General features: G+C 39.1%; 1 protein-coding gene across 1 annotated transcript in view; it reads left to right on the plus strand.

The window, feature by feature from the left end:
• Positions 1-7029: 7029 nt before the first annotated feature.
• LOC115219486 (cilia- and flagella-associated protein 99) overlaps positions 7030-19012 on the plus strand; it is a 499146-nt gene continuing 487163 nt past the window's right edge. The window contains exon 1 of the mRNA XM_029789657.2: positions 7030-7147. The gene's annotated coding sequence lies outside the window, so the exon portion shown is untranslated. The remainder of the gene's footprint in view (positions 7148-19012) is intronic.

The following is a 19012-nucleotide window of genomic DNA, read 5'->3' on the forward strand; positions in this document are numbered from 1 at the left end:
ATAAATGCCTCACACTAAGAGGGACATAAGTCATTACTACCAAAATTTCACTAATCGTACCTAATGCAGTTTTACAAAGCAAGACATTTATATATTTATATACTTACTAGCATTATGACCCGTCGTTGCCGGGTCATAGTGCTAGTGCATGTATATATGTTTACATATTATATGTACATTTATATATATACATCTACACATAAAATACAAAATAGAAAGTTATATCTTGATATTGCTAGTGATAACAATACTCAAAATATATAACAGACTGGAATTGTAGGCCCGTCTCTTGCAATTTCGATCAATTGTATCTTGTCCTCCCTCTTGTATAGAAGTGTGGCTACAATCCAGCCTACCTCTACTTCTGGGGGGACATTTTAAATTTTTATCTGGGACGTAGGACGTCCCAGATATGAAGGTAAAGATAAAATATTTCCACTTTGCAAGGTTCGAGTCGAGTACTCCCTTGCACGCTCCATTGACTCAAACCTTGCTTCTATTGTGGCGAATTTACCGCCTCTTTCATAGTCGCACCAAGACACTTTTTGATGGTGCTTTCCTCCAGGTGTTCAAATCTTTTTTTTCTCTACATTGCATACTTTATTGACAATAGTCTTTTCTTTAATTTAATTTTTTATTTCATTTGGTGGTGTTATCCTAGATTCACCGTCTTTGTCGGTGATCAATCCGAAATAGGTTTGTATTTCTTCCATTTTAATTTTAATGACTTCGCGACGGCTGCAGCGAAATTCATTTTTGGACTTTCTTCTATAGAAGGCATTCTAACAAAAATGCTTCTGTATAAATGGTGAAAATATTGTCAATTTCCCCAAACAGAGACACAATTCAATTTTTAAACAATAACCGAAGGTCCTTCTCCCAAAGGGGGAGGGTTACAGTTTACAATTATTTAACAAATGCAACACAACAACGTTTCCCTTACGAAGAACCAACAAATGTGATAACAATAGTTAAACAGTAATAATAATAACAGCAAACCTTACGGTGAATCAAAAAGTAGTACACAGTTGAAGCTATAGTCATTTATGTATAAGAAATAAACCAACAGCAGTACTCAGTAGAAGCGGCTGTTCAAGAAAACAGACATTACATACAGCCAAAAATCATATAGATACTTAATGCTAGCTAATTAGCCGATAATCTAATGTAAAAGCCATGGTAAACGGTATGTGCACAGCTCCATCTGGACTATTCCATTTCTGCACACTAATTTTATTTTTAATTTATTCCCATTCATGTGAAACCACTTAATCAAGTTCAAGTCATTGATGCAATTTTATACCAATTGCTACTTTTACTTTTAATTGTTATGTTACGATTTAATTATTATATTATACTTTAGTTTGATTTTAATTATTACATATTACATATAATTCAATTGTTATTATTATTTTTATTGTTAAAGTGAAAATATCTGACATAAAATAGAGAAACGTTTTTGTTTCACTTTTAACATGTAATACTGAAATAGTGGAGAAGATATGATATTGCTATGGGCTCGCCCTAGGCAAGAAGTTGAACATTTTGTTTTTGCCCATGAAACTACATGGACCCTAAGTAAGGCATGTGTAAAATTTGAATGAAATTGGTTGTGTAGTTCTCAAGTTTTAGGGAAATGCACAGACAGACAGACACACATTCTCAGTTTTATATATATAGAGATATGCAGTGGGGACTGGGTCTAAAAATATTGGTTGCCAGGAGACTAAGGGGGCCCACCCACAACTACAATGCTATCATTTATTTATTTATCTATTTTTGTTAAAAGTATTCTTTTCAACTGTCTACAAACACAGTCTGGCTGAAATAATTAATGCATTCTTCCAGGAGTGAATAAAAAATTCTCAAACTTGAGGGGATAGGCCCCCATATATGGACTCTAATGGTGCAGGGTCCCACTTGCCATTGGGCAAGCTGGAAACCTGGCCGGTCCACCACTGTATATATGTATGTGTATATATATATATATATATATATATATATATATATATATAAACATGTGTATAATATATAAACAAATATATATATATACACACACACACATATATGAATACTTGTATACTTGTATATATCATCATCATCATCGTTTAACGTCCGTTTTCCGCGCTAGCACGGGTTGGACGGTTTGACCGGGGTCTGGGGAGCCAGGGGCTGCCCCAGGATCCTGTCTGATCTGGCAGTGTTTCTACAGCTGGATGCCCTTCCTAACGCCAACCACTCTGCGAGTGTTGTGGGTGCTTTTTACGTGCCACCTGCACAGGTGCCAGAGGGGTCTGGCATCGGCCACGATCGGTTGGTGCTTTTTTTATGTGCCACCGGCACAGAAGCCAGTCAAGGCGGTGCTGGCATCGGCCACGTTCGGATGGTGCTTTTTATGTGCCACCGGCACAGAAGCCATTCGAGGCAGGGTTGGCATCGGTCACATTCGGATGGTGCTTTTTATGTGTCACCGGCACAGGTATCACAACTACTGTTTCCATTGATATTTGGTTCGATGTTTATGTACATGCTCTTGACTCAACAGGTCTCCTCAAGCACAGCGAGATGTTCCGGGATCCCACGATCAGATGGTGCTTTTTGTGTGCCACCGGCACAGAAGCCAGTCGGGGCGGTGCTGGCATCGGCCACGTTCGGATGGTGCTTTTTATGTGCCACCGGCACAGAAGCCATTCGAGGCGGGGTTGGCATCGGTCACGTTTGGATGGTGCTTTTTATGTGCCACCGGCACAGAAGCCAGTGGAGGCTGCACTGGCAACGGCCACGTTCGGATGGTGCTTTTTATGTGTCACCGGCACAGGTATCACAACTACTGTTTCCATTGATATTTGGTTCGATGTTCATGTACATGCACTTGACTCAACAGGTCTCCTCAAGCACAGCGAGATGTTCCGGGATCCCACGATCGGTTGGTGCTTCTTATGTGCCACCGAGGCGGTGCTGGCGTCGGCCATGCTCAGATGGTGCTTTTTATGTGCCACCGGTACAGAAGCCAGTCGGGGCGGTGCTGGCATCAGCCACGTTCGGATGGTGCTTTTTATGTGCCACCGGCACAGAAGCCATTCGAGGCGGGGTTGGCATCGGTCACGTTCGGATGGTGCTTTTTATGTGCCACCGGCACAGAAGCCAGTGGAGGCTGCACTGGCAACGGCCACGTTCGGATGGTGCTTTTTATGTGTCACCGGCACAGGTATGTATATATATATATGTATGCATGTATATATGTATGTATGTATGTATGTATAGTAATATTTATTTTATAAATTGTTTTTACTTTCACAATCTATTAATTTATTTTTCAATTCATTTGTTTATTATTTCCTGTTCTATTTTATCTTTGTTTTCCTTTTTTGTAACAAACATAATTTTCCCATTTTTTTGAAATAACAATAACAAAAATTTATTTATTTTTGCCTCGCTTTTATTTATAAATTTAGTTAATTATTACAGTTATTATGCAAATAAAATAAAAGATTTTTTAAAAAACATTTTCTCTTAAATTTAATTGGCAAATGTTTTAGAAATGCTTGCACACCTCACAAACACTCTCTTTTTGGAATGAATTTCATTTCATTGTGAACACATCTTATTAGAACATGATATTCATGCATGTTATTACAATTATGCAGCTCCTCTTCACCCCATTATTTACTGCCAGTCATCACCTACTTTCCCTACTTTATCTCCAGCTCATATTATTGATCACCCACCCACTCTTGCCCACCATTCACTATTTCCCCCTCACAAACCTACCCAATCTCTACAGCCATCACCTCCTCTCCCCTACCTTCCATTGAGCCCATATACATATATATCATTGATCATCTCTCCACTATTGTCCACCATCCTCTACATCCACTCCTACCTCTGACCCTACCCAATCTTTAGTCATCACCTACTCTCTCTACCATCAAACTCGTGTGTGTGTGTGTGTGTGTGTGTGTGTGTGTGTGTGTGTGTGTAACTGATCACCCCTACACTGTTGTCCACCATTCTCTATATCTGACCGGCTGACCTTACTTGTGCTGTTATCACCTACTCTTCCCCCACCTTACCTCCATATTTATCATCTTGCCATTTATCATATTATCAGTTAACTCCTATTTATCATCGACCACCCCTCCACCTTTATTCCTCATTCATTATCCTTCCCAGCTCCATCTCTAACCATCTCTCACTCTCCCCATACACTCTTGCAACTTCTACCCACCCACCTTTCCTGTTCCCATCCACTTCTCTTCAATCTCTTGTCACTTGGGCATCCACCCTTACAACCCTAACAGCGTGTCACCACTATTTTATCTCTTGAATCAGCTCCTCCTTGGTTACACCCCACCCTTTCTTCTATAAGGTCTACAGCAGAAAACCTGTTCTGCTCTGACCCCTCCTTTCATACTTTAACCCTTATCTTTTACTATAAAGCACCTCCCTCTCCACCGTAGCCTCACTAAACTGAAAGGGATCCTAATCTTGCAAATTGCATGGTGGATCTCGCTAGTGCTTGTGCCATGAAAAAAAAGCACCATGTAGCTTGGGTACACACGAGTGAATGGCACTTGGAAGGATGTTCAGTCGGCCTTAGGAACCATGCCAAAGTAGACATTGGAGCATGAAGTAATCCTTAAATCTGTCGGATTTAGTCAAAGAAACCAACTCATGCCAACATGGAAGATGGACGACATCAAATGATGCTGATGATGATAATGCAGAGTGTGAGCATTCTCATCGTTGGTTATAGACATCCAATGGACCAATTCAACGATGAACTTTTAGTGTATAAAACTTATAGGAAGATCTTTCAAACACGAAAATCTTTATTTATTATTTATTATCTATGTGTTTTTCTTTAGCTCCCCAGCTTATTCAAGCCTACTTTTGTCCAATGTGTCTAGTTTCTAAGTCTACAGGGTTGCAATCTGAGAAAGACCGAGCGACCACGTAGATGCTTCATTGTTGTTCAGCTCATGTTAAGCCTTACCAATCAAACGCCTACAATCGATCAAGTATTTTGAGTTGTGATCATCCTGTCTGTTACAGGGATACCTAAGACATCATCAAATACAAGGTTTCTCATAATGGTGGTGGAACCGTGGTGGGTTAGAAAAGGCGGCAAGTGTATGTTTAATCAATTTAGGATAATATGAAATCCTTTTCTTAATTTATCGACAACACCACGAAAAAAGTAAACTATTATGAATGCTAAATCTACTTTGTTCTTCTCATTGGTGAAAAGATGGGATGGTTTAAAATTATCCTCAATACACGATCTGTGAATGGTATTTACCAATTTAAGGAACACTAGTCTAATATATGTCCCTTTTCGTTGAAGATGGCAATGAAGATGGCAATGAGTATTGGAAAGAGGGCTGCTATTTCTAGCATGTTGAACAAGTACGTAAATACTCTTCTTCCGTTGATTCGCATAGTATTTAATGCTAGAGTTATTATACTCTTTTACTCGTTTCAGTCATGTGACTGTGGCCATGCTGGAGCACCACCTTTTAGTCGAGCAAATCGATCCCAGGACTTATTCTTTGTAAGCCTAGTACTTATTCTTTCAGTCTCTTTTGCCGAACCGCTAAGTTACTGGGACATAAACACACCAGCATTGGTTGTCGAGCAATGTTGGGGGGACAAACACACACATACATATATATACATATATACGACGGGCTTCTTTCAGTTTCCGTCTACCAAATCCACTCACAAGGCTTTGGTCGACCCCAGGCTAGGATCTTTTCCTTTTGAACGGCACTTTTCAACACAATTTCTAGTTAACTAAACACTTTTAAACTTCGTATACTGGTAGAATGTGTTTATAAAACATCATTTTTTCTTGGCTTTATTGAGAAAATTCTATAGGTTGTAAGATATTTAGTCTGAAATTTCGAGCATTTCGGCAATTTTAACCAATTGCTGGAGTCCTTTTAGGTAAACAACATTCCGTGCTGTGTGAAAATGTCCCTCGTTTAAGAAACAGATTGGGTTTATTTACATTTGTGAAGAAAAAAGATACCTTTCCCCCACCCTTAACCCTAACCCTAACTCTCACCCTAAATCTAAAATAGATTGAAATGCAATAGATCGATACTAGGGCCATAATTATGGGTTACAATTTCATACGACACCGCTACGGAAAATGGGATTATTTTCTAGCGGTGTCAAATGAAAATGTCACCCATAATTATGGCCCTAGTATCGATCTATTGCATTTCAATCTATTTTAGATTTAGGGTTAGGGGTTGGGGAAGGGTATCTTTTTTTCTTCACAAATGTAAATAAACCCAATCTGTTTCTTAAACGAGGGACATATTCATTATGCACAGAATGTTATTTACCTAAATGGACGTAAGCGATTGGTTAAAATTGCCGAAATTTCAGACGATCTTACAACCTATAGAATTTTCTCAATAAAGCCAAGAGAAAATGATGTTTTATAAACACATTCTACCAGTATACGAAGTTTAAAAGTGTTTAGTTAACTAGAAATTATGTTACAAAGTGCCGTTCAAAAGGAAAAGATCCCCAGGCTATAGTAGAAGATACTTGTCCAAGCTGCCACGCAGTGCGACTGAATCCGGAACCATGTGGTTCGTAAGCAAGTTACTTACCACACAGCCACTCCCATGCCTGTTGTTTAACTTGTAGTTGGTCCTGATAGAACATGAGGAGACATTCCAGCCAATGTAACCAGTTCCGTCCACACGCACGCACACACACACACAATATATATATATATATATATATATATATATATATATATATATATATAGTATCTTAAAACTTTATATTATATAACACACACAAACATATACCTATATTGTGTCTTTCGTTGTTTAAGTCGATAGTGTACATAATTGTTGAAGTTGATCGCCTGAGTACTGCATACAATAAGCCCATTATTATTATTTAATGAAAATTTGACTGCTATTTCTAACAAACCTAGCGAACGTACACAGGTTTCGCGGGTCGTTATCTGTTTCCATAGCAACCCACGTGCAGCTTGAGCTCCGTTGCCCTGGTGACGGAGCGGATTAAGTCAGTAAAAGCCTGAGAGAAATAAGCCAGAAACTCGACGGTTGTTTATATTAGGAAATTACTTAAGTATCGGAAAATTGAGTGAAAGAAGGTAAATCTTAAACAAATCTATCTTCACAGTATTTTTATTTTATTAAGAAAAAATTCAGTGCTGATTTGTTTAAAACATCGACACTCCCTACTTAGATGTCCATTAAAAAGGAGGAGAGAGAGAGATTAGCCTATTAGATGAAGCATGTAAGAAGTATATTAATGCTGTTGTTGTTAGGCCCCCAGTCTTTATCTTAATTAAGAAGAACTATGATTTATGCATTCCAGCCGTGACGCCCATCCCGTTTTATTTTTCCTTCTCTGACAGTATACATAGCACTCATAATGGTATAGCTCCTTCTTTTTTTGAGAGAGAGATTTAGCTGCTGTTTCTTATATGATAATCGGCCCCAAATCAAGCTTACTTAAATAGACCTATGAGCATATTACATCCCAGCCGTAACGCTCATCCTGTTTTCTTTTTTCTTTTATTTATCTGGCATAGTAAATCTTGGATTACATTAACCAATGCGCTGTTCCCAGTGAGGGTTTGATGTAAGAAATATTTGGCTGCTATTTCGTTCAGGACAAGCCACCACACAGATATTTCCTTGTTAGTTCGAGGAGGGCCTAATATTACATGCAGTTGTTGTTGCTTCGCTTTCCGGTCCAGGTTGGCCCTGATCTTAAAGAAAACCCTGATTAAACAAAAGAAAAACAAAAATCCTCCCATGACCGTCTTGTCTCATTAACGGGATATGATGTATCTGGGACGTTACATATAATTGTTGCTTCGCTTCCTGGTCCGGGTCAGCTGTGATCAAGAAGAAAACCCCGATGAAAAAAAAAATCCTGCGATGACTATCCTGTCTTATTAACAAGTAGTAGGGCCAATGAAATCAACGTCTCTTCCACAAATATTGCTGGTCTTGTGTCAAAATTGGAAAGAATTATTTGATGTATGAAGAGAATATTCATTATGTGTCTACAAGAGATCAACAGTTCTCTTATCATCCATGTTTTCAATTTTGTGCTTTTAACAAAATATATGGAGACAGTCTCTCTCTCTCTCTCTCTCTCTCTCTTTCTCTCCCCCTTTCACTCAGTTATATTAATGAAAAACTTGAAAACTTTTATTATTGTATTTGCAATTTAACCTTGTGAAAATTAAAGAAAAAAATGTTTTAGGGGCGCTGAAACCCAGTTTTGTTGGGAACATCAATCATCCTCTCGCAACCGTAGCGGCACAGTTTTCTGTGCTTATGTACCCGTTGTTTTAAGGCCATATCAGTTCTGACCGAGTTGTCCTATGATAAAAAAACATTCCTTCCGTGATCATCTCGTCTTTTTTTTTTTCACACAATATATCTGAGACTATCCGATAAGCATCCACTTATTTTTCAAGATAGTCAGAGTATGGAAATTTGATTGTAGAATTCTTACATGTTTCAGTCCGTGACAGTCGAAGACGTTCGGCGGAATTTGTGTCGCCGACTTCGAATATTTGTCGTCGTTGGCTCCCTGTCCCAACCAAGAATCAAATGTTCGCTATGTTTGACATCCAGCTGCTCAGCCTCAACACCAACTGCGGTTATGTCACATTTTCGTTTTTGATTGGGATATCCTAATTCCTTGCGGAAGTGCATATTTGTGGGGTCGGGTATACCTTTTATTTTTCTCTTTATTCAAATGCCTTATTTATTTTTTTTTTAATTCACTTTTGCTAATCGGTCATATGCTTTTGTAAATTATATTCTCTACAGTTATACGATTAATGGATAAAACATCTTGATTAAATCTCTATTTAAGCAAGTCGAACCCATTATTCATGCGCCTCGTTTACTCACTGTTAAGAAGACGATTGAGTTGGGGAATGTAGGAAAAAAAAATGAATGAAAGAAAAAGATTTGGGCTGCTGCGTCAGATCTAATGTCTTTAGAAAATTTATTCAGTTTCATCTTTCCAAATTCTCAAATCCCGCCTATTACTATTAATGTTACTGTTACACCCATCTCGTGGGACGCGTACATTAGTAACAGTTGACGGTAAGGGCACTGAATTTAAGATCAAAATTGTAAAAAGTTAAATATTTTGGACACAAAATTTCTTCACAGAAGGAAACAATCATCCGATTCTTTGTCCTTTTTTCTTTTCCATGAGGTAGTGATAGAGTTTCCTAAAGTCCGCCGATCGGAAATTACATCCATCTCGTAAGACGGATGTTAATAGGAAACAATTTTCTAAGATTGCTCTATTTATAGTGGCCGGGTAGGATTTTTTCCGCAGCAAATTTGTGCTTATATGAGAAATCATTTAGATTTACTGTGGTTGGATAGGGTGGGATTTCAAATCCCGACATGATACTAGATACAAGTCGGTTCCCCTGAAAATTTGGGCCGACTTACGATTTCTTTTTTTTTTTAAAGTTTTACTATGAACTTGTGGGGGCGGGTCGTGGTTTCTAGTCTCACCACAATATCAAAAACGAGTCGCTCCCACTCTAAATTTGTCCCTTCATATATTGTCGACCGGAAAGGTGGCGAAACTGGACTGGCAAAATGTTTAACGGCATTTCGTCCGTCTTTTCGTTCTGAGTTCAAATTCCGCTGAGTTCGACTTTGTCTTTCATCCTTTCGGGTAACAGTTGAAGACTGGGGCCGATGTAATTAACTTACTCGCTCCCCAAAAATTGCTGTAAAATTTGAAACTAATATACAATGCCCGGGACTGTTGTTGCTGCTGTTGTTTGTTAGCGTGGTGCTTAGAGTTGCTTAACTTCAGCTTCAACAGACCTTTAATCAAAGGCATTTTAACTGTAAATATCTTATATATCTTCCTGCACACAGAGTGATTAAAAAATTATTCTCATTTATGAAGACAGTAGATTATGATTTAAGAGCAGTTTCACAACTTTTTCTAACAGTTCGAGTGACCGGTAATCTTTCAGTTTAGGGTGTTTAAATAAAAATGAAGCCGAAATGACGGCATCGACACTCACGAAGTGATTGAGCAGCAGGAGAACTTTGTGGATCCCAGAAATGAGGAGATCCACTCGAAAACGTGGAGAATATGTGGATGCGGGTGAAAAGAAAATTACGGCGACAATTTGGAACATCGGACAATTTATTTGTCATATTTACTGGAATTCATCTGGAAGAATTCTGTTCCAAAATAATAAAAGAAAAAGACTTTCGTTCACTTTTCGGTGGCGATAGCCCAGGTGGCGATATTTCGTTTTGTCGCGAATTTTGTCAACAAAATACTCGACTGTCAGTTGACGTATCGAAGTGGAAAGAGAAAACTATTGGGTTGTACGTGCGTGTTCATGCGTGTGTGTGTGTGTGTGTGTTCATGCGTGTGTGTGTGTGCGTGCTTGTTCCTGTGTGTGTGTGCGTGTGCTTGTTCTGTTTTCGTATATTTACGTGTTGTGGAACGTAGATATAACGAAATTACGCCAACACACAAACAAGAACAAGCGCGCGCGCACACACACACACACACACAGTGGAACAAGCATACATGCACGTACACCCCATCAGCTTTCTCTTTCCACTTTGATACTTTAACTGACAGTTGACGAGACAACACGTGCTCACAGAAATTACCAAGTAGTTTGTTGACAGAATTCCAGTCAAAATGAAAGATCGCCACCCAGGTCTACTTATTTCTACCCGCTTGTTATTCCCCCCTTTTTTATTTACTTTTTTAAACACCCTAAACTGACAGATTACCCGACTCACCCTCATAGTGACCCTCATCTGTCATTGGTTCATTGCTAACGGAGTTTATATCTTTTTTTTTTACTTGTTTCAATCATTAGTTTGTGGCCATGCTGGGGCACAGCCATGTAGAATTTTTAGTTGAATGAATCAATCCCAGTATGTTTTTCCTTTTTAAACCAAGGGCTTATTCTTTCACTTTCGTTTTTGCTGAACCGTTTAGTCATGGGGACATAAACACACCAACATCAGTTGTTAAGCAGTGATGGGGAACACACACACACAAACACGCGTACACGTATATATACGGCAGGCTTCATTCAGTTTCTATCTACCGAGTCCTCTCACAAGGTTTTGGTCGGCCCAAAGCTACAGTAGAAGACACCTGCCCAAAGGTATCATAGACTGCTCACAGTCGTATAGGGGCCGATGGCGTTCATGTTGATGTGGCCGTTTTTATTGTTGTTCTTCATCATCCTTCTCCTGTGTCTCCCCTGACTGCTTCACCCCTCCTCTGCCACCACCTCCTTCTTTTCCTGTTCTTCCTCCACCTCCTCCTCCTTCACCATCTTCGCCTTCTTCACTGAAGCCAGCTACTTTGAGTAAACTGTTATCTCTCTGTCATAATCTACTGCAGTGGTTCCCAAACTTTTTCAGGCTGCTGCCCCCTTCAAGGGTCACATTCCTAGTACCCTCCCCCCATTCTCCATCACAGGCACAGACCATTTTCTGCAGCATATTCAAAACAACAGTATTTCACTGTTATTATTATTATTATTATTCAGGTCACTGCCTGGAATCGAACTTGGAATCTTGGGGTTAGTAGCCTGTGCTCTTAACCACTACGCCATAAGCCCATGGGCATATGGCGTAGTATTTTACAAATAAAACTTAATCTAATTGACCTGTTATTTTTTATTTTACATCCATTGCCCTGTTTTGGTCACCCCATTATCGCCCCATTTTTCATCAATCTGCACCCGGATCTTTCCACCACCCACTTTGAGAATCACTGATCTTTTGTGGATATTTTTTGATTTTTAAATATATTCTTATTTTTGGGTTTGATATATTGTGTTTCCTTCTCCATTTATGCAGACTGTCAAATTTAGCCTGGACATCCCATATGTATGGGTTTGGTGATGCAAACAGGGGCCGTGGTAGGATTTGAACTCAAACCATAAAGATCCAGAACAAACACTGCAAAGAATCCAAACCAAAGTTCTTGCAATTCAACCCTAAACTATTATAGAATTTTATCAATGCTTCCTCCACCACTTTGTCAGAAATATTATGAGAGGCTAAGTTGCCCCTGATGAGATTTGAACTCTGAGGGCAAAGGAAACTGTAACAAAATACTGGGAGTTATTTTGGCTTTGTCCTACACTCTGACAACTCTGCCACATCAGTCCCTTCTTTGTCTGCATTGTCATCTTCTTCATCATCATCTTCACTGTCAACAGCCTTATCCTCATCATTGTCATCATCACCAGCACCAATGTCGTCACCATTTTAATCAATGTCATTGTTGTTTTCAGTGTCATCAACATACGTGTGGTATGGTTGGTGTGTGTGTGTAAACATATATCATAGAAAACATTAATGTTAAAACATTTTTAATTTAGAAAATCATTCTCATATCCAGTTGGACGTTCTTGCCTTCTTGTTATTTTATCACAACAATCATTCTTTAAATATTTTCACATTTTTGGTTTTTGTTCGCACTATGACCGGTCTGTCACAGTAAAACATTTATGTCTCATTTACGTCATGTTCTTTTTTTTTTTGCAATGAATAAACAAAAAAAAAAAAGCTAAATTAATAACAGTTTATTTGACAATAATATCTTCTTATTCTCTTTTAAAAGCACATGACCAAACAATTATCTTCTCCTCTTGCAATCATTATTATAATAAATAGAGAAAAAATAAATGTTATTATGTCTTTTGCTTATAGGAATTAAAAAGCATACAAAATGAATTACTTGACGACTACATAAATTTAATTATTAAATAAATATTGGTTTCAAATTTCAGTACAGGGCTAGAAAATTCAAGGGAGGACATAAGTTAATTTCATTGACCTCAGTGTTCAACTAGTACTTATTTTTTTTGTCCCTGAAAGGATGAAAAACAAATTTGGCCTTGACAGAATTTGAACTCAGAATGTAAAGATGGATAAAATGTGGTCAAGTGTTTTGCCCAGCATGCTAACGATTCTTCCAGTTTGCCTCCTTAATTACTGTATAAATATTGTTCAATGTGTTTAAGTCAGTGAGCTGGCAGAAATGTTGGCACACCGGGCGAAATGCTTAGCAGTATTTTGTCTGTTTTTACGTTCTGAGTTCAAATTCCGCCGAGGTCAACTTTGCCTTTTCAGGGTTGATAACTTAGGTACCAGTTGCATATTGGGGTCGATCTAATTTTGGGCCTTGTGCCTAGAGTAGAAAAGATTATTCAATGTGTTTATGAATTTAATCGTATTGGTATGACTGTGTAGTCGAGAAATTTTTCTTCCACTCATGTGCTTTCTGTTTTTCAACCTCACGGAATGGTACCTTGGGAAAGTATAGCCATGGCAAGTTGGAAACTGAAAGAAGCCTGTCTTATATACATATATGATGGCAGTCTCTTTGTGTCTGAAGATCATGAGGAAGAGCAGCATGTCCTTAGTTGGCTATGCAAACTGATCCCTGACACTGCAGGGCTTTTTCTTCCTGCCTGTGGTTAATGGTTTTCAAGTGAGAGTCAGTCCACACAAGCTGATCCCACTCTTTAGACTTGGAGGTCTGACCACAGTGGTCCAGTTGGCTAAAATAGCTGCAGTGACCAGCAAGCTGTAGGCCATTACATTGTAATGGCCTTGTCCAAAGTGGATTACTTTACAGGGCTGGAGAGCTCCAACTACCCTGGAGTTGCCAAGAAAGGTATCAAAAAGGGGCACCAGACCACCTGAGGGACTCAACTCCTTGATCTGCTGTTGAGGTTGACTCCCGAAACCTTTTTCTTTCACAAGGCAGTGAGAGATTGTGTTGGGAGCTTCTTCCCTACCATGCTAATTAATCCATAGTTGGGACCTTGACAGAATAGACATGGCAACAGTAGTGGCTAAGAGGGGGTTCCACATTGTTCAAAACCTTGGAACTCCCAAACTAGGGACTCACTATCAGGAGCAGTTTAAAGACAAGCCTAGTGTGTGTGTGTGAGTTTGTATTTCCATTGCATCTGCTGGTTTCATTTGCTTGTTGTCTGCCACAAAAGCATGTCCAGACTTCTTGACCTGTTGCACAGTCTTTATAAGCAAAAGACTCATTTCGTGTTGCTTGTTTCCAGTTCTTCACTTAAAATATGTCTTGGCTGTTACTATTTTTGACAGACCGGAAGATGATTATCTTGTTTGGAAACAAGTGACAGTTGGCGACTGGAAGGGTATCGGGACATAGAAACAAGGTACCCCAGTGTCAGACCCAGGTCAGAATAAAGAGATTAGCAAAACATGATGATGGTGCTGGTGGTGGTGGTGGTGGTGGTGGTGGTGATGATGATGATGATGTGGGTGGTGGTAGTGATGATGATAAGGTTGGTGGTGACGATGATGATCATGATGATGAGGGTAGTGGTGGTGATGATGATGATGGTGCTGGTGGTGATAATGATGTGGGTGGTGGTTGTGATGATGATAAGGGTGGCGGTGACGATGATGATCATTATGATGAGGGTAGTGGTGGTGATGATGATGGTGGTGGTAGTGATGATGATGTGGGTGGTGGTGGTGATGATGATGATGATGATGTAGGTGGTGGTGATGATGATGATAAGGGTGGTGGTGACGATGATGATCATGATGATGAGGGTAGTGGTGGTGATGATGATGATGATGATGTGGGTGGTGGTGATGATGATCATGGTGATGAGGGTGGTGATGGTGATGATATGGGTGGTGGTGGTGATGATGATAAGGGTGGTGGTGACGATGATGATCATGATGATGAGGGTAGTGGTGGTGATGATGATGATGGTGCTGGTGGTGATGATGATAAAAGATAGATAAATGTTTAACGTCTGTGTTGGCAGAATTGTTAGCACGCCAGACAAAATGCTTAGTTCTGAGTTCAAATTCCACTGAAGTCAACTTTGCCTTTCATTCTTTTGGGATCGATGAAATAAGTACCAGTCATGCACTGGGGAGGTGGGGTGGGGGGCTCGATCTAATCAACAAGTACCTTCCCCTTCGCCCAAAATTGCAGGCCTTGTGCCAGTAGTAAAAAGGATTATTTTAATGTTTCTATTTGATTACTGTATAATTAATATTTAATCTTTAACTAAATTTAATTAGTGTATAAAGATTTAAAAGGAGTAACTTCTTCATTTTTTTATGACTGTGGCCATGCTGGAGCACCGCCTTTAGTCGAGCAAATCGACCCCCAGGACTTATTCTTTGTGAGCCTAGTATTTATTCTGACTCTTTTGCTAAATCACTAAGTAATGGGGACATAAACACACCAGCATTGATTGTCAAGCGATGTTGGAAGAAGAACAAACACAGACACACAAGCATATACACACACACATACATATATATATATATATATATATATATATATATATATATATATATATATATATATATTTAAAAAAAGGAGATGTCGAACACGAGTGGTGATATATAAAAAAGGAAATGAAGAAAATGCTGACAAATAATTGAAGTAATTTAAGTAATTTAATTAGGTGAAAGTTCTTTTTACCGGTTGCGCATTTGTTATGCTTATCAAAATATAAAAGAGAGATTAGAGTCTGTCTCTTATATGTGAAAAAAAGAGGCTCCAGAGTTGTTTTGGATTTGCTTGGTTTCGCGCCTAAAATTTTGATTGGTCATTATGAAGGGGTCACGTGAATGTTTGAATGGAGTGGTGTTGGGGTAAGAAAAAAGGCTCCAGAGAAGTTAAAATTTGGCTAGTGTCCCGCCTAAATTTCTTATTGGCCATAATAAAGAGGTCACGTGAATGTTTAGAATTTTCGAAAATAGTGTTGTTGAAAATTCTATGGTTCAGGCTGGTCAGTAGACGTCATGTGGATATTTTAAATAGCTTTTTAGCGCGTAGTTAGGGAGTGTATTTTCCGCTTGACTGGATAAGTAAGTAAGTTCGTTAGAACAGGGAGAGCTGTATGTATGTATGTGTGTGCGCGCGTGTGGTGTTTATATGTATGTTGGGGCGCGCGCGCGTGTATATATGTGTATGTGTGTGGGTACAATTTTCAATATTTATAGTTCTGCTGGCCTTGTGCCTGTATCGGGAAGCAACGTATTTGTGTGAAGTCAATATTTACAGCCATTCCAAAAAATAGTGTTGGATGTTTTGCACCCGTATTCAATTATGTGTATGTGTGGAACCATATATTTGTGTGGGTCATGGTGTTAATATCTGGGTAAAGGTGTGGGTGTAGGGTGTGTGCAGGTGTAAGTGTGTTTGTTGTGGGTTCGTGTTAGAGGCATCTGTTTAGAAGTGGTCTGTATTTATTAATAAGGTGGGATTCCATGGTTATTCGCTGGGTATGAGTGGAATTGTCTTTAAATTTGTAGAGGGGAAAGATTCTAAAATTGGGATGGAGTTGTGCGGCACAGGTATCAATATGTGCACTAAATGCTATTTTTCTATATTCCTGTATTTTTATTTGGGATCTGTGGACAGTCATGCGTTGGCGGAGGCTATTTTTTGTTTGGCCTATGTAGTGTTCATTACAGCCCGAGCAAGTTAAGACATTATACTAGGTTTTTGATGCGCATGTGAAGTTGTGTTTTACTGTGAAACGTTGTCCTTGTTTAAAAAGGAATTCCGGACCTTCTATTAGGTTGATGCATATACCACAGTTGGGTCTATTGCATTTGTTTACTGTGGGTTTAGTTGTTGTGGTTGGCAGTACTTTGGCATTTGTTAGGGTGGTTTTCAATGATTGGGTTGCCTTTTGCTCTTTATGATTTCGTGTGTTAGGAGGATTTGGTTCATTCTATGGTCCTTTTGTAATACAGGAATGTTCTGGAGGATGGTGTCAAAAGCTTCATTTGGAGGGGGTTGTGTGTAGAGATGTATGGTAGAGTATGGGGTTCGATGTTTGTAACAGGTTTAGGGCGTCTAAGTTCCTGCGTGCTGAGTTTTAGGGCGCGTTGGATCCCATTGTCAATTAGTGAGTGGGGTAATCCCTGCTTGTTATGTGCCCTTGAGTTCTTGTAGACGTAAGAGACGGGTGTTTTTTTGGAGACTATAGTGCAAATTCTCTTGGCTAAGTTGTAGGGAATGTTAATTTTAACGTGTCTAGGGTGGCATGAATTGAAAGGGAGGTATTGCTTGGAGTCTGTGGGCTTGTAGTATATGTCTGTTTCTATTTTTTTGTTGTGAATTTTAATGAGGATGTCGAGGAAGGGAATTTGTTGAGGGCTGTATTCCATTGTGAAAATAATGTTTGTGTTGAGCCCATTTATAAGAGTGTGAAATTCGTTAAGCTTCTCGACGGTTTCGGGCCAAAGGATGAAGCAGTCATCAAGATATCTCTTCCAGTTCTTCTCTATGTGTGTGTGGAGAGTGGTGCCAAATTGGTTAAGAACGTTATTATAGAGGGTGATTTCCAGGTATCCCATGACTAAGTTGGCGTTAGTGGGAGCTGTTTTCGTTCCCATTGCCGTCCCTGATTTCTGTCTGTAGAATTTGTTGTTGAAGGTGAAGAAATTATTCTCTAAGATTGAGCTTATGATCGTGAGGTTGTGGGTTCAATTCCTGGACAGGGCTGCGTGTTGTGTTCTTGAGCAAGACACTTTATTTCACATTGCTCCAGTTCACTCAGCTGTAGAAATGAATTGCAATGTCACTGGTACCAAGCTGTATCGACCTTTGCCTTTCCCTTGGATAACGTCGGTGGTGTGGAGAGGGGAGGCTGATATGCATGGGTGACTGCTGGCCTTCCATAAACAACCTTGCCCAGACTTGTGCCTCGGATGGTAACTTTCTAGGTGCAATCCCATGGTCATACATGACCAAAGGGGGTCTCCACACACATATATGTGTATGTGTGTGTGTATGTATATATATCTATATCTATATATATATATATATATATAACGGGAAGGTTTACGAAAATAAACAAAAGACGAAGCCTGGTGGAGCACAAACAAACAAAGTATTAGTATGGCGCTCAGGAATAGAAATAAAACAAGTCTTTTACATTTTGAGCCTACGCTCTTCGACAGAAAGATACACAGAAAAGAAACAAGGAGAGAAAAAAATTGCGTGTAGGGGCTAACGATCCAACATGGCGTTCATATATATATATATATATATATATAATGGTTCAACAAGATTATGTATGTGTATATATATATACACACATACATAATCCTGTTGAACCAATAATCCATGCACATTTTTTTCCTCTCTCTGTGCTTTTTATACATTCTCTCTTCATTTTTACCCTTTCGATCAGCTCTGTCGAAGAGCATATGCTCGAAATGTCAAAGACTTTTCCATTCTTCCTGAGCATGAAACTAATACACCTGCTTGTTCTTCCATCACCTGTCTTCCTCTTTTGTTTTCTGTAAAAATATATAGGAGAGGCTGTGCGGTACGTAGCTTGCTTACCAACCACATAGTTTCAGGTTCAGTCCTACTACATGGCACCTTGGGCAAATGTCTTCTACTATAGCCTCGGGCTGACCTAAGCCTTGTGAGTAGATCAGGTTGATGGAAACTGGAAGAAACCCGTCGTATATGTGTGTGCGTGTGTGTATGTGTTTGTGTGTCTGTGTTCATCCCCCCTCCATTGCTTGACAATCAATGCTGGTGTGTTTACATCCTCGTTACTTAGCGGTTCAGCAAAAGAGACCAGTAGAATATGTACTAGGCTTACAAAGAATAAGTCCTGGGTTCGATTTCTTTGACTACAGGCAGTGCTCCAGCATGGCGCAGTCAAATGACTGAAACAAGTAAAAGAATAAAAGAATATATATATATACAAGTACCTCATGGTCATCTACCTATTACCTCAATCCACTTGAGTAATATAGGTAGAATGAGGTACTTTTGTCTATTGGCTGAAACTCCTGTAAGTTATTTTACCAATTTATATTCATGTTTATTATAATAATTACTGGCATCCTTATATATTACTATATTTTATATCTTATATCTTATATGTAAAGAATAATATGCTATATGTATG

This window comes from Octopus sinensis, linkage group LG14 (genome assembly GCF_006345805.1).
Source record: "Octopus sinensis linkage group LG14, ASM634580v1, whole genome shotgun sequence".
NCBI classification, from domain to species: Eukaryota; Metazoa; Mollusca; class Cephalopoda; order Octopoda; family Octopodidae; genus Octopus; species Octopus sinensis.